The 12,997-nt window shown below is 41.9% G+C and overlaps 2 protein-coding genes across 11 annotated transcripts in view; one reads left to right on the plus strand and one right to left on the minus strand.

Annotated features, from left to right (window-relative positions):
• Positions 1-12,084, minus strand: part of LOC1278739 (maternal protein pumilio) — a 158,259-nt gene extending 146,175 nt beyond the window's left edge. For 2 of the 8 annotated variants that reach the window (XM_003436610.2, XM_061649818.1), the window contains exons 1-2: positions 11,703-12,084; positions 6,562-9,412 (exon numbers count right to left, since the gene is read on the minus strand). The gene's annotated coding sequence lies outside the window, so the exon portion shown is untranslated. Of the gene's footprint in view, positions 1-6,561; positions 9,413-10,658; positions 10,776-11,702 lie in introns of those variants that run through there. The other 6 variants (XM_061649819.1, XM_061649822.1, XM_061649825.1 and 3 more) reach the window with 6 other exon arrangements.
• LOC5667525 (uncharacterized) overlaps positions 1-12,997 on the plus strand; it is a 386,862-nt gene that overhangs the window by 196,244 nt on the left and 177,621 nt on the right. The window lies entirely within an intron of this gene.

The raw sequence follows: 12,997 nt of genomic DNA on the forward strand, positions 1-12,997 counted from the left end.
GCAAACTAGAGTTACCTTGAAGTGAGGAACATCGCATCGACCTCAAAACTAAAGTAAACGGAAATAATGATGTCATGAGTAATGAAAAGCAGTGCAGTGAAACCATAAGCAATACCTATGTAGAAGTGACGTTCATCGGAAAGGTGATAGAATGAATGGCGAGAATACAGTCCACGAGATGTAACCAGTGTGATTGAATGGAACAACCGTTCCCAACGTGGAAGACGAAAAGACAAGGCGAGCTCACTGCCCAATATGGATTGGCAGGCGCGAATGGACAAAGGGTCCCAACCTCGACAAGACGTCGAGTGACGACTGATGACATCGTAGACATTCTTATCAGACATCGAGTAAACACCAAGCATCGATTAAACACCAAGCACCGGTAACGAGGCATCATCATGAGCAACAACAACAAATACATGCTATGTATTTAAACAAGGTACCGTAAATATGCAATTTTATTGATGAGGCTGCATAAATATGCAAAAACTATTCGAGAAAATAGAAATATTAGATAGAATTTATGATCAGGTGAAACAGCTGAACAGATGTTATAGGCTTTGCGCGTTAACAACATTAAGGGATAATACTAAGGAAATATACGACGAAATACAAGAACTCCTACGAAAGCACGAATCGTCTATTAAAGATGAAATATTAACAAAGCTAGTTAAAAAGAGTAGATACGTATACTACGAAATAAATAAGTGCATAAAAATACACTTCGAGAGACATCCAGATTCGTTAAATACGACATTATCAGAGAACCAATTTGACATAACAATAGAAACGAAACCTGACAAAATGGCTGACATTATGGAATTGATTAAAATCACCACTTCTCTCATATCAAAGTATGATGGTAATGAGAAGGATTTGAAAGGTGTGGTGTCAAACTTAAATGTATTAAAGAAAATAGTAAAGCCAGAAAATAAAGAAACAGTAATAGAACTGGTACTAGGACGTCTAACAGGAAAAGCACGAATTGTAGTAGGGGAAGCCCCAACTTCAATTGAAGATATAGTTAGCAAATTACAAGACAGGTGCAGCATAAAGGTAACACCAGAGATCGTAGTATCAAAAATGGACAATACTAAACAGACTGGAACGATAGAAGATTTTGGAAGCGTTATTGAAAAATTAACGCAACAACTAGAAGAGGCATACATTGCAGAAGAGATAGCGCCAGAAGTAGCTAGAAAAAAGGCAACTAAATCAGGAATCAGTGCATTGAGTTATGGACTTAAAGATGGCGAGACCAAAATTATAATGAGATCGAGTAAATTCGAAACCTTGCATGAAGCAATAGAGCAAGCGGTAAAGTTGGAGCTAGAAGATAGAACGAAAAAGGGAAAGAATGATCAGACAAAGATCCTATATTCAAACGCTACCAGGAACAATAGAGGGTATGGAAACAACTACCAGGGAAGGAACAATTTCAACAAATTCTCAAATAATAATAGATATCAGATACAAATCCCACCCAGGTTCCCACCCGCAAGATATGGACAGAACAACAACAGAAATAATAATAACTTCAGATATAACAACAATAACACTAACAACAACAGAAATCAGCATGCAAATCGACATAATTATTATTCCAACAGAAATCAGTACGTACAATCAAATAGAAATAATAGCAATTGGCAAAATAATCGAGCGCCTATTCATAACACAGTAACAGCCGAAGAACAGAATAATTTTTTAGGCCACTCTCAAGTATCAGAAAATACCCTATACTAACCATAAACACTGATGCAGATAATTTTGTTAAAGTTAAAATAGAAATTGCAAAGGAAATCTATAGCACACTCATCATAGATACAGGAGCAACCGTATCCGTACTTAAAGCTAGTAAATTAAAACCAGGTTGCAAGATCAATACATCTAAAAAATTAACATTGATAAGCTCTAGTGACCATGAATCAGAGACTTTAGGTACTGCTATGACAACAATTCACTTTGGTGATTATTCCATTATACACGAATTTCATATAATAGAAGACGTAGAATCCATTTTTTCTGACGGACTGTTAGGAAAAGACTTTATAAAGCACAGATGTATTGTTGATTATGTTAATTGGATGATATACTTCTCATCTGATAACGGATTGATTTCACATCCAATAGAAGACAATGTAAATGGAAATTATATTTTACCAAAACGAAGTGAAGTAGTACGAAAAATAACCATACCAAACTTGACAGAAGATTCAATCATCTTATCACAAGAAATCCAACCAGGAGTATTTTGCGGAAACACAATAGTTTCAAAACGTAATCAGTATATCAAATTCATTAATACCACAGATAAAGATGTTTCTTTTGAAATAAAATCCTATACACCAGAAATCGAACCTTTAAGAGATTATGAGCAGTTACAGAGAAAACCAAACACAGCTAGGGAACGAATTCAGAAAATTCATAACAAAATTCGCATAGAAAATATTCCACAAATAGCAAGAGAAGAATTAGAAAATCTGATCACAAAATTCTCGGATATATTTTGTTTAGAAGATGAACCGGTCTCTACTAACAATTTTTATACCCAGGAAATTTCATTGAAAGATAACATTCCTTCTTATATACCAAATTATAAACAAATACATTCACAAAGTGAGGAAATGCAATCGCAGGTAGAAAAGATGTTGAAAAATAACATTATTGAACATTCTGTTTCGTCATATAATTCACCGATACTATTAGTACCAAAGAAATCAGTTGAAGGCAAGAAGAAATGGCGTTTAGTAGTGGATTTTCGGCAGTTAAACAAGAAAATTTTACCAGACAAATTCCCTTTACCTCGCATAGACACGATACTAGATCAGCTAGGAAGAGCCAAATATTTCAGCACATTGGATTTGATGTCAGGGTTTCATCAAATCAAACTTGATAAAAATTCTAGAAAATACACAGCTTTTTCGACACCTACAGGCCACTATCAGTTTACAAGAATGCCATTTGGACTCAACATTAGCCCAAACAGCTTTCAAAGAATGATGGCTATCGCTATGGCTGGTTTAACACCAGAGCTAGCATTTGTATATATAGATGATATTATAGTTACTGGATGCAGTGCACGGCATCATATCAGTAATTTAGGTAAAGTTTTTGATAGGCTAAGAAAATATAACCTTAAACTAAATGCAGAAAAATGTTGTTTCTTCAAAACAGAAGTAACGTACTTAGGTCATAAAATAACAGATAAAGGAATTTATCCAGACGACGCGAAGTTTGACACAATTAAAAACTTCCCGATTCCTACTAATGCTGATGAAGCAAGACGTTTTGTCGCATTTTGTAATTATTATCGTAAATTTGTACAGAATTTTGCTAAGATAGCTAAACCTATTAATAATTTGATTAAGAAAGACGTTAAGTTTGCATGGACTTCAGAATGTCAAGCAGCTTTTGATACATTGAAACAAAGCTTACTCTCACCCACAATTTTACAATATCCAGATTTTAAAAAGCAATTCATAATTACGACAGACGCATCGGATATGGCATGTGGTGCAGTGTTATCACAAATAACAGATGGAAACGATTTGCCAGTCGCATTTGCGAGTAAAAGTTTTACACCAGGGGAAAAGAATAAGCCAATTATCGAGAAAGAGCTAACAGCTATACATTGGGCAATTAATTATTTTAAACCTTATGTATATGGACAAAAATTTATAGTTAGAACAGATCATAGACCATTAGCATACTTATTTGGTATGAAAAATCCTACTTCTAAGCTTACTAGAATGAGACTAGATTTAGAAGAATTTGACTTTGAAATAGAATATTTAGCAGGTAAAGCTAATGTTGCGGCAGACGCACTATCAAGAATAATCCTTAACTCGGATGACCTAAAGGCATCAATACCAAAATCCAAAACGATTTTAATGGTTAATACGAGAGCCATGGTTAAGAAAAATAACGTGAAAACTGATACAAACAAAGATAAACCAATCGCAACAACAGGGATTGATCACCCCGCGATGTGGAAAACAGAAAGACCTTCAGAAGTGAGAAAGGTATTAAAAATAGGTACGCAGAGAATTAAGAACAACGTTGAATTCACTATATACAACCATTCATATGGTAAAGCACTAGGAAAATTTCTTTTGAAAAAAGATGTAAATGGAAGTCAAGCATTAGAGTTTGCTCTTCTAGAAATGTGCAAAATCGCGAAACAATATGGAAGAAACAAGCTAGCATGGTCAGAAGAAGACCACTTATTCAAAGAATATTCCCAACAAACTATTAAGGAAATCGCCAATAGAGCCATTACCAAGTTTGAAATAATCCTGTTTACTCCAACTAGATGGATAACAACAGAAAAAGATAGGCTGAGAATAATTTCAGATTATCATATGACCCCTTCGGGAGGACATATAGGCCAGTACAGACTGTACCAGAAAATAAGGGAAAAATATAAATGGAAAAATATGAAAGATGATATCAAGAAATACGTACGAAATTGTAAAGCATGCATAGTTAATAAGACGACTAGACATACTAAAGAAAAAACAGTTGTAACTACAACACCGACAAAACCATTTAACATAATTTCAATCGACACAGTAGGACCTCTAACAAAAACTAACAAAAACAACAGGTATGCAATAACCATACAATGTGACTTAACGAAATATATCGTAGTAATACCTATCCATAACAAAGAAGCAAACACTATAGCCAAGGCATTGGTAGAAAACTTCATCCTTACATTCGGAACATTTATAGAATTAAAATCAGATCAAGGGCTAGAATATAACAATGAAATATTACACAAAATCTCAGAAATCTTAAAAATTAAACAGACTTTTAGCACAGCTTACCACCCACAGACAATAGGATCATTAGAAAGAAATCATAGATGTCTAAACGAATACCTAAGAAGTTATACAAACGAACATCATGATGACTGGGATGATTGGACAAAATTTTACGAATTTGTTTACAATACAACAGAACACACTGACACAAACTACACACCATACGAACTGGTATTCGGAAGAAAAGCGAATTTACCACAAGATATATTCAAAACAAAAATAGAACCAGTTTATAATATTGAACAATATTATTTCGAAATGAAATATAAACTCCAAAAATCAAACGAAATAGCTAGAGAAAATTTGATAAAAGCAAAGAATAGAAGACAGCAAATCTTAAATAAAGATACAGTACCACTCATTATAAAGATAGGAGATCAGGTATATTTGGAAAATGAAAACAGAAAAAAATTAGATCCAGTCTACATTGGACCTTTCACAGTAGTAAGTGACCAAGGGCCTAATTGCGTAATACAAAACAATACAACAAAGAAAACCTCTACAGTACACAAAAACAGACTAATTAAGTACACAGGAGAATAACTTCAATCATTGTAATTCAATACGTTATTCTATTAAAGGGGGGAGGTGTAGCATATCTGCTATACAGAACTAATTATAATACACACTATCAGCTATAGACACATTGGAAAGCCAAATCACACCATTGTAACACATTCATTATAACACACTCAGTAAATCAGATCATACCATACACACCCGGAAGAGCTCAGGCCACACCGTTCATATAAAAACAATTGTGACACACTTAACAGAACCAACCGAAACGTACAACATAAACAATTGTGACACACTTAACAGAACCAACCGAAACGTACAACATAAGCAGGAACAGTTTATGCATTATAACCCAAAACAGGAACTTAGTGACAAGAACCATCGTTCTTGTCAACAAAAGACAAACGTAACTAGCTGAGTGAAAACAATAACTTTTCAACATACAACCCGGAACCAAATGTGAGAAACCCTTAACTTCTTTTGAGTATAAATAAAACCAACTCCGATCATGGCAGGTCAGATTCGTTCGGACTGTCAGGATAGGACTATGCCCATCCTACATCTATCGACTTCTCATTTAAAGAGTTTAGTTATGTCCCCCTACCCAAGGTAAGGCCTCTAAACTCCAACGTTTCCAGTAAGGGAAACCTCCTAAAGGTTTCTATGATCGCCTGGACGATCAAGTGTCGAAAAGTCCGCTCGAACGAAGTTTTAATCCACCTCGGCTCATGTCAGTAAAAACTGACCTACCGCGACGGTACTCGAAGTACAGTTGTACGATCATCACATTACATGGCGACCGTAACATCATCCGAATATTACACATAAATAAATTCAAAACATTCAACCTCGAATGGACTATTATGCTCATCTGATGTTAAAATGAACTTTAATGAGTAAATAACTGAAACTGATCGAGAAGCAATTTTACTGATCAAGTACCGATATATTAATATGTTTTGTATCAGATTTTTAAGCATAAAATATGTGGCTGACGTTCTCATACAAAGAAACGATTTATGCACGTAGCCAAGCACAGCAGCTAAACAAGCAGCGAAGAGGGAATGGAATGAGCACGAAGTTGATATGGATTAAATGTGCTTTGAACCGTTAAAATATACTAAGCCTCTGGATCATTCATCGGTACTAAAGAATAGTATCGCATGCCATATACAAACGAAAAACCCATCCCAACCCCATTTGAACGTACCTTCACGATTGTTCCGATGCGCTGTTGTGCCGCAGCAGAAGAAAGTTCAGTGTGGAGAGCGTGGCGAGTAGAGCAGAGTTGCCTTTTGCTCGCACGCAGCGCACAGAGACACACCCGGAATAAGATGAGACCCGCGCGGTTGGACGACCGTCTATCTCCCTGCCACTGGTCCCCGCTCGGATGAGAAATGGTGGTTTTTGTTTGAAAACAACAACTCCACGGCACGCTCTTTGCTCTCGCGGCCGAACGGTGCGCGTTTTTTTGTGTTTTTTTTTTTTTTTTTTTTGGGGACGGGGTTCAGCAGTTTGTGTTGAGCATAAAACCCCCCAGGTCCTGCGCGTTGGTATGCGTGTGTACAGGGCCTTCTAGATTGCTACGCGGCCAGTGCGCTGCTATCCTCGTCGCCGCGACGTCGTTGCGTCGTTGCTCAATCCGCCAGTTGCGGTGCAGTATCGCAACAGCTCACGCACACACACACACACGGTCGAGAAGGAACCGCGCGCCGCTACAGATAGCAAAAACCGAGGCGCGTCTGCTTTGTTGAGCGGCAAGCAGCTTCTAAAACAGCAGCACAATTTACACACACAGACAGACAGACACACTACTCAATCGCGCACTCGGAATGCAGCAATGCACGTCGGGTGGTTGGTGGTGGTGTTTGGGGCCGTCTCAGGCGTGAGTTGCAGCGACCGATTGCAAGCAAACAAATGAAATGCAATTTGTTTTCACAACACTATGCACTGCTTTTTCTTATTGGTATTGATGACACATTTGATTTAGAATTGAATGCAGGTGGTGGCGGTAGTGGGGGTAGAGGAGTGGCAGGATTAAACCAAAAAAATATACACACTGTACACGATACACACACACAAGACGATGCACCCCGCTTTTAGTTCTTGTGGAGCGGCTGGATGAACAAACGCAGCTATGCAACAACAGCACACACAGACGCACACGCACGCACACACTCGTACCGAACACTGGCAAACAATACGCAAGCTTTCCACTACGCACACTGCAACCTTTGGCACAGGCACGAGCGCGCTTACACACCGGTAAGGATTGAAATGACTTCTCTAAAACCGGAAGGAAAGATTCGCAGACCTATCGGTCCTATGCACTTTTGCTTTACACACTTTCACAATATGCACACACGCGTGCGCTTACACCTACACGAGAACGCTATACACTTTTTTTTTAATATTTTGCTTTTTTATATATTACCAATGTACACACTTGTATGCTGTAGCCGGTGGCCTGAACACAACGGGGATCGATTATGATGATGCTTCTATTCGAAAACTACCGCAACGTGCTGCTGCTTGTGCAATACTTCCTCCTTCTCACACACACCCATACACAGGCCCGCATACGCACTTTTGACCGCGATCAATACAAAAACTTACACACAAGCACGCGCGTATGCTTCAAGGACTATTATTTGCGCGATCGCATGAATCGCACGCGGATGGACGCACAAAGTACGCAATCGGCTTATTTGAATATGCGCGGAGGCGGTGTTGGTCGGCGGTCAACAAACGCATGGGCGAAGGCGCGATGGCCAAGGGCACCAGTGACAGAGACGGAACAATTGTTTCACAATAGACTGACGAGACACATACGCACACACACACATATACACACACAAAAACGGCTTCACTCTTCCGAAACAAGAACGCCGCACACATACGCACAGGCACGCACGCACGCACAGAAGAAGTATATACACAGCATACACAGGCGCGTCCACAAACACAACCGGCTACGGTTCGCAGAGCGGCGTGAAGATGCGAGAAACACTATCCGTGTGCTGTATCACTATTTACACCGCGCTGCAGCTACAGAATTCCCACTTGCCGGAGAGAGAGAGAGAGCTGGGCGGCTGCTCCTGGTTACGATTATTTGCGCAACCCTGCACACATACACACGGCAAGAAAAGAAGACGGGCACACTTCCAGACACAGCGCAAGAGTTGGATCGGCCACCCGGGGGAGGGAAAACAGAACAAAATTAAAATGCACGCCGCGATCGCAATGATACACACGCACAGAAAGGTTCACGCACGATAGGGAGGCAGTGTATTTCGTCACACTCCAAGAAATCCTGCACCTCACCGAACAGATGCCGTACGTGTGTGTGTGTATGCGGGATGATTCCACAGCAACGAGGAAGCGAACAGAGATGGTGGCGATGGTTAGGGTGAGCACGGCAGATCTCACCGCGTGAGAAAAATCGCTCGCCTCACACGCCTCGTTTGTCGCACAGCTCACGCGTTTTGCGGGTTTTGATGATGGACACGAATTTATCGCAGCAAATAGAACCGACCGAATACAATCCTACACAAATGTACGCCAAACACAAGTACAGCACTGCGGGCAAAAGTCAATTGTTGCACCGATCTCCGTCACGCTCGCGATCGATGTTGTTTTTACTTCTTTACACAAACAAATAATCAATCACTTCATTCATCCGTTTGACCACTGCGACTGTTCTTTAAAATCGAGCTATTTGCATCAATTTCTATACAGGTTTCTCTATACAACAGGAACGCAAAAACCAGGAACTGGTGCTGGCGAAGGAGAGATGGAGCCCAGATAATTTTGCCGTTTGCGGATTTCGACGAACGGAAAGGTGAAACAAAACAAAAGAACACAACGACGATCCAGAACGATTCAAAAAAACGGGACAGCAAATTGTAAGGTGTACGATGAAGATAGCAGTAGTAGTAAATGATGGTGGTGGTGTGGTGTTGGATTCAATGGTTGTTGGTTGGTTGGTGGATGCACTATTTTACTTGATAATTTTGTTGCTCACTTTATCACTAACTGTACACGGGCGTTTCGGTTGAAGCCTGACAAAAGGGAGAGAAGAGAGGGAAAAAAGAAGAGATAAAAAATGAATATCACAATCAGCGCCGCAGATGTCAACATTTCTGAAAAGAGACTAACAATATCCAACAACGACCATGTGCACACTTATCCTTTTTTTTCTTTTCATTCCACTTTGCATCAATGAAAGCTTCCTTTGCAGAATGAAAACTTTCCGGAAATGAACAGGCCGCAATTAAATGACCAGAGGGAGACCAATTCCTTTAACATGCACCGACACAAGTTTCCAATTCGTTGCCTCGTACCTCCTACCCCACCCTCCAACATACAATGCGGAAAATAACCGTTTTTGCCTGCCCACCTTTATGCAAAACTTTGTGTCATACAATCAAAAAAAAAAAACGGCAAAATGGTTCATACAACTTGGCAATGGCAAGGAGAGCTGGAAAAAAGGCTGGCACAGGCCAGGAAGAATTTGCTTCATCAGAGCAGAGCAAGACAGCAGCACCAGACAGCAGTACACCCAGCCCCAGAAGCATAACACCGTTCCATATTTCCTTCATCTATTCTGACAGCAGCATATGCGTGATTGTATGCGTGTAGTTGTGCCCGCGGTGAGTAAGAATGGTGCGCTGCGACCGGAACAACCACACCAACACACGAGCATACACATACACAAACACACACAAACACCTAGAACCAGGCAGGGGCAATTGACAAGTAGGAAGAAGAAGATGAAAAAGTCGTCGTGAAAGAACCATTATCCTTCCGGAGGCAGCACAGTTTTCGTCTCTCGATCAACCTTGCTGCCATTGATGCAGTACAAACCATTCAAAAGCTTCACCCAGAAATGGTCTGCATTAATGCGCGCTGCACAGTCTCCTTTTGCCCCATGCGACGATTTCGTGAGAACTCCCTCACCTCCCCCACCTATTCCATCGCAGGAGTAGGGGAGTAGGAGGATGGGCACGAAACTGCAACGAATGAAAACCCAGCCACATTTGCCCAGTAGGCTGGGGGCAAAGCTTTTCCCCCTTTTCCAGCGGGTTCTCGAAAAGCGGGAATAGCGGGGACAACCGCGCGAACGAAAAACCTGGTTCGGGGACCGCCTTTGTTACGCCATTTGTTTTTTCGCAAAACGAACAAAACATCACCCCGCGTACATCAGCCGTGTAGAAGCTGCTGCTGCTGCTGCTGCTGCTCCACACGCACGAACACACACATACACACACACATATATATATAAAACCAATGGAGTAGTGTACTTGCCTCTGCCGCCATCCAGAGCAATTCAATGGGCCCGTCTACTAAAAACTATATGTACACACAACTCGATTTTCGTCCGTGCACACGGTGAGACGCGCTGAATACTTCTGACACTGGCCGCAGCACACCAGCGCAAGAGCGTACCAGGGCAAGAACTCGTACATCCCGCAACCATCCGAGAGCGCGAGCGAGAGAGAGAGAGATACAGAACGTGTATATGTGTGCGTGTGTCTCTAGCGTAGAGAGAGAAAGAGAGACGGAGCGTTGCGTTGCTCTCGCGCGCGCTTGTGGGACCTTTCCTGCTAAAAACGCTTCTCATTTCCCTCTCTTTCTCTCGCTTGCACGCTCGTGCGCCCGTTTTTATCCGTCCACCGACCCTTGGCGGCGCGCCGCTTACACCCATACGAAAAAACCTAACCGCAACCGAGTATCGAGTTTAATTCCGGGCTGCTACTGATGCTACCTTACCACTACTATCACTCCACTACACACGGTAGAGCAATGAGAAAAGACAACTAGAACAACAACAACCACAACAAAAAAGCCTATGCGACGACGACGGCAGCAAGGCTTCCGCTGCTTGCAAGCGAATCGTCCCCGGCTTGCTTTGTCGCAATGCAATCCACGCAAGGTGTGTAGCACCAGAACAAGCACACAAGCACATCCTCCCCGTGCTATTTCCTTCTCCCGTTGGATTCTTCCCCCTGGCCATGTGCTACTGCACGACGAAAAAAAAAGAACCCCCACCGAACAAGTGCACCATTGTCTGCAGCATTCGCATTATGCACGCACGGAACATCTCTATCATGGTCAATGCACACCGAATCGTTCGCACGCACACATACAAACGCATACGCACTCCCACTCGCGCTAACGCACACACACACACACGCATGCCTAGCGCATAGAACGGCCGTTTATCGTAAAACCTACACCACAGGATGCCAGGCCAGACTCTTTCCGGTCATCTTTTTGTTTTGTTTTAATTCTATTCCCAACACGATTAGGTTGCGGCACCCTGGCAGTATCGGGCATGCCCTTCCTTACCTTGAACCCAACTCGCGGAATGCCGAACAACGCGGCCGTACGGCACAGACCCGGCCACCTTTTTTTTTTAATCGTCGCTACACCAGGGGCGGAAGGATGTTGTACAAGGATGTATGTTGCTGCGGTGCTGCGGACACAAACACGCTGCTTCGTTCACGCACGACCAACACGCCGTCCCACGAAATATAGGTACAGGTCCACGGTTCTGTATGTCCGCCGCGATGGGGTTCTCTGGTGATGAGCTTCACCGTCGTCGTCTTGTTCTTGGCACAGTGTTGGTGCCGCACCGCGGGCCCGGTTCTCTATCCTTTTCTCTTGTGCCTTCCCTCGCTCTCTTTGGCCAGAACTGGGAGAGTCAGCTGAGATGAGCGAGCGAACAGCGAGCACCGAGGTGTACAGATGGCAGATGGGGTCGTGTTGACAAGCAACATTATGAAACAAAACGGAGTGCGTTATTCGAAAAACGATTTTTTTATGACGTTGGATTGAAGTTTATAAAGTTTTAGAGGAAGATACATATTTTTGCAAATTTGTAGCTGGTTATTTAAGGTCAAAAAGCGTGGCAGAAAACCTGCACATGCTCTGGTCTCACTATACACCTTGGCTTTCTGTGCGGTGTATCTGTTCTGAGCAGCTGCTACGGACATTCATTGCACTGGCGTGCTGCTTCTTCCTCAGAAACGACACACCGTTTAACAATGCAAACTCCTCAACCGTACGTGATAAAAGTAGCCCCCGCAAGCTAAATACCGGTTTTCGTGAGCTCGCCAACGCTCCAAATCGGTGCGATTTTCCTTCGCTGGCGAGCATTTTTGAAAGTCGTTGCGAGGGTTTTTGAGGGTTCAAGATGGTTCGCACTAGTGTGCAATTTTCTTGGTAGACAAGCTTAAGCAGCCAAAAAATAAATACACTCCACTACTCCTCCATCTCCCCCTCATTGACCCCACGGGATCCAACATTTCATGTGTTTGCCATATAAGTATCTGTGCTCCGCCGTCTCACTTGCTTATACTTGTTCTGCTATCGCATTAACTGAACCGGTGGTGGATTTCTATGTACTGTATTCATTTGCTTGCGGCATTGAGGCGCTGGGGGAATCGGGTAAAGCCGGTATAGAACTTTTAAAGGTGGTTTTATTAATGTATTTACTTCGTGCCACTTCTAACAAGGTGTCATTCGCGTGCCATGCCGTTTGATGGTTACGAAGCTATATCAAAGAAGCGTAGGTGTAGGCGGAAGTCAAATAAATAAAAAAATGAAAGTAATGCAATGCATATAATGTGTTCCGGTTTTCT

The sequence above is a fragment of the Anopheles gambiae genome, chromosome 2, assembly GCF_943734735.2.
Source record: "Anopheles gambiae chromosome 2, idAnoGambNW_F1_1, whole genome shotgun sequence".
In the NCBI taxonomy this organism is placed as follows: domain Eukaryota; kingdom Metazoa; phylum Arthropoda; class Insecta; order Diptera; family Culicidae; genus Anopheles; species Anopheles gambiae.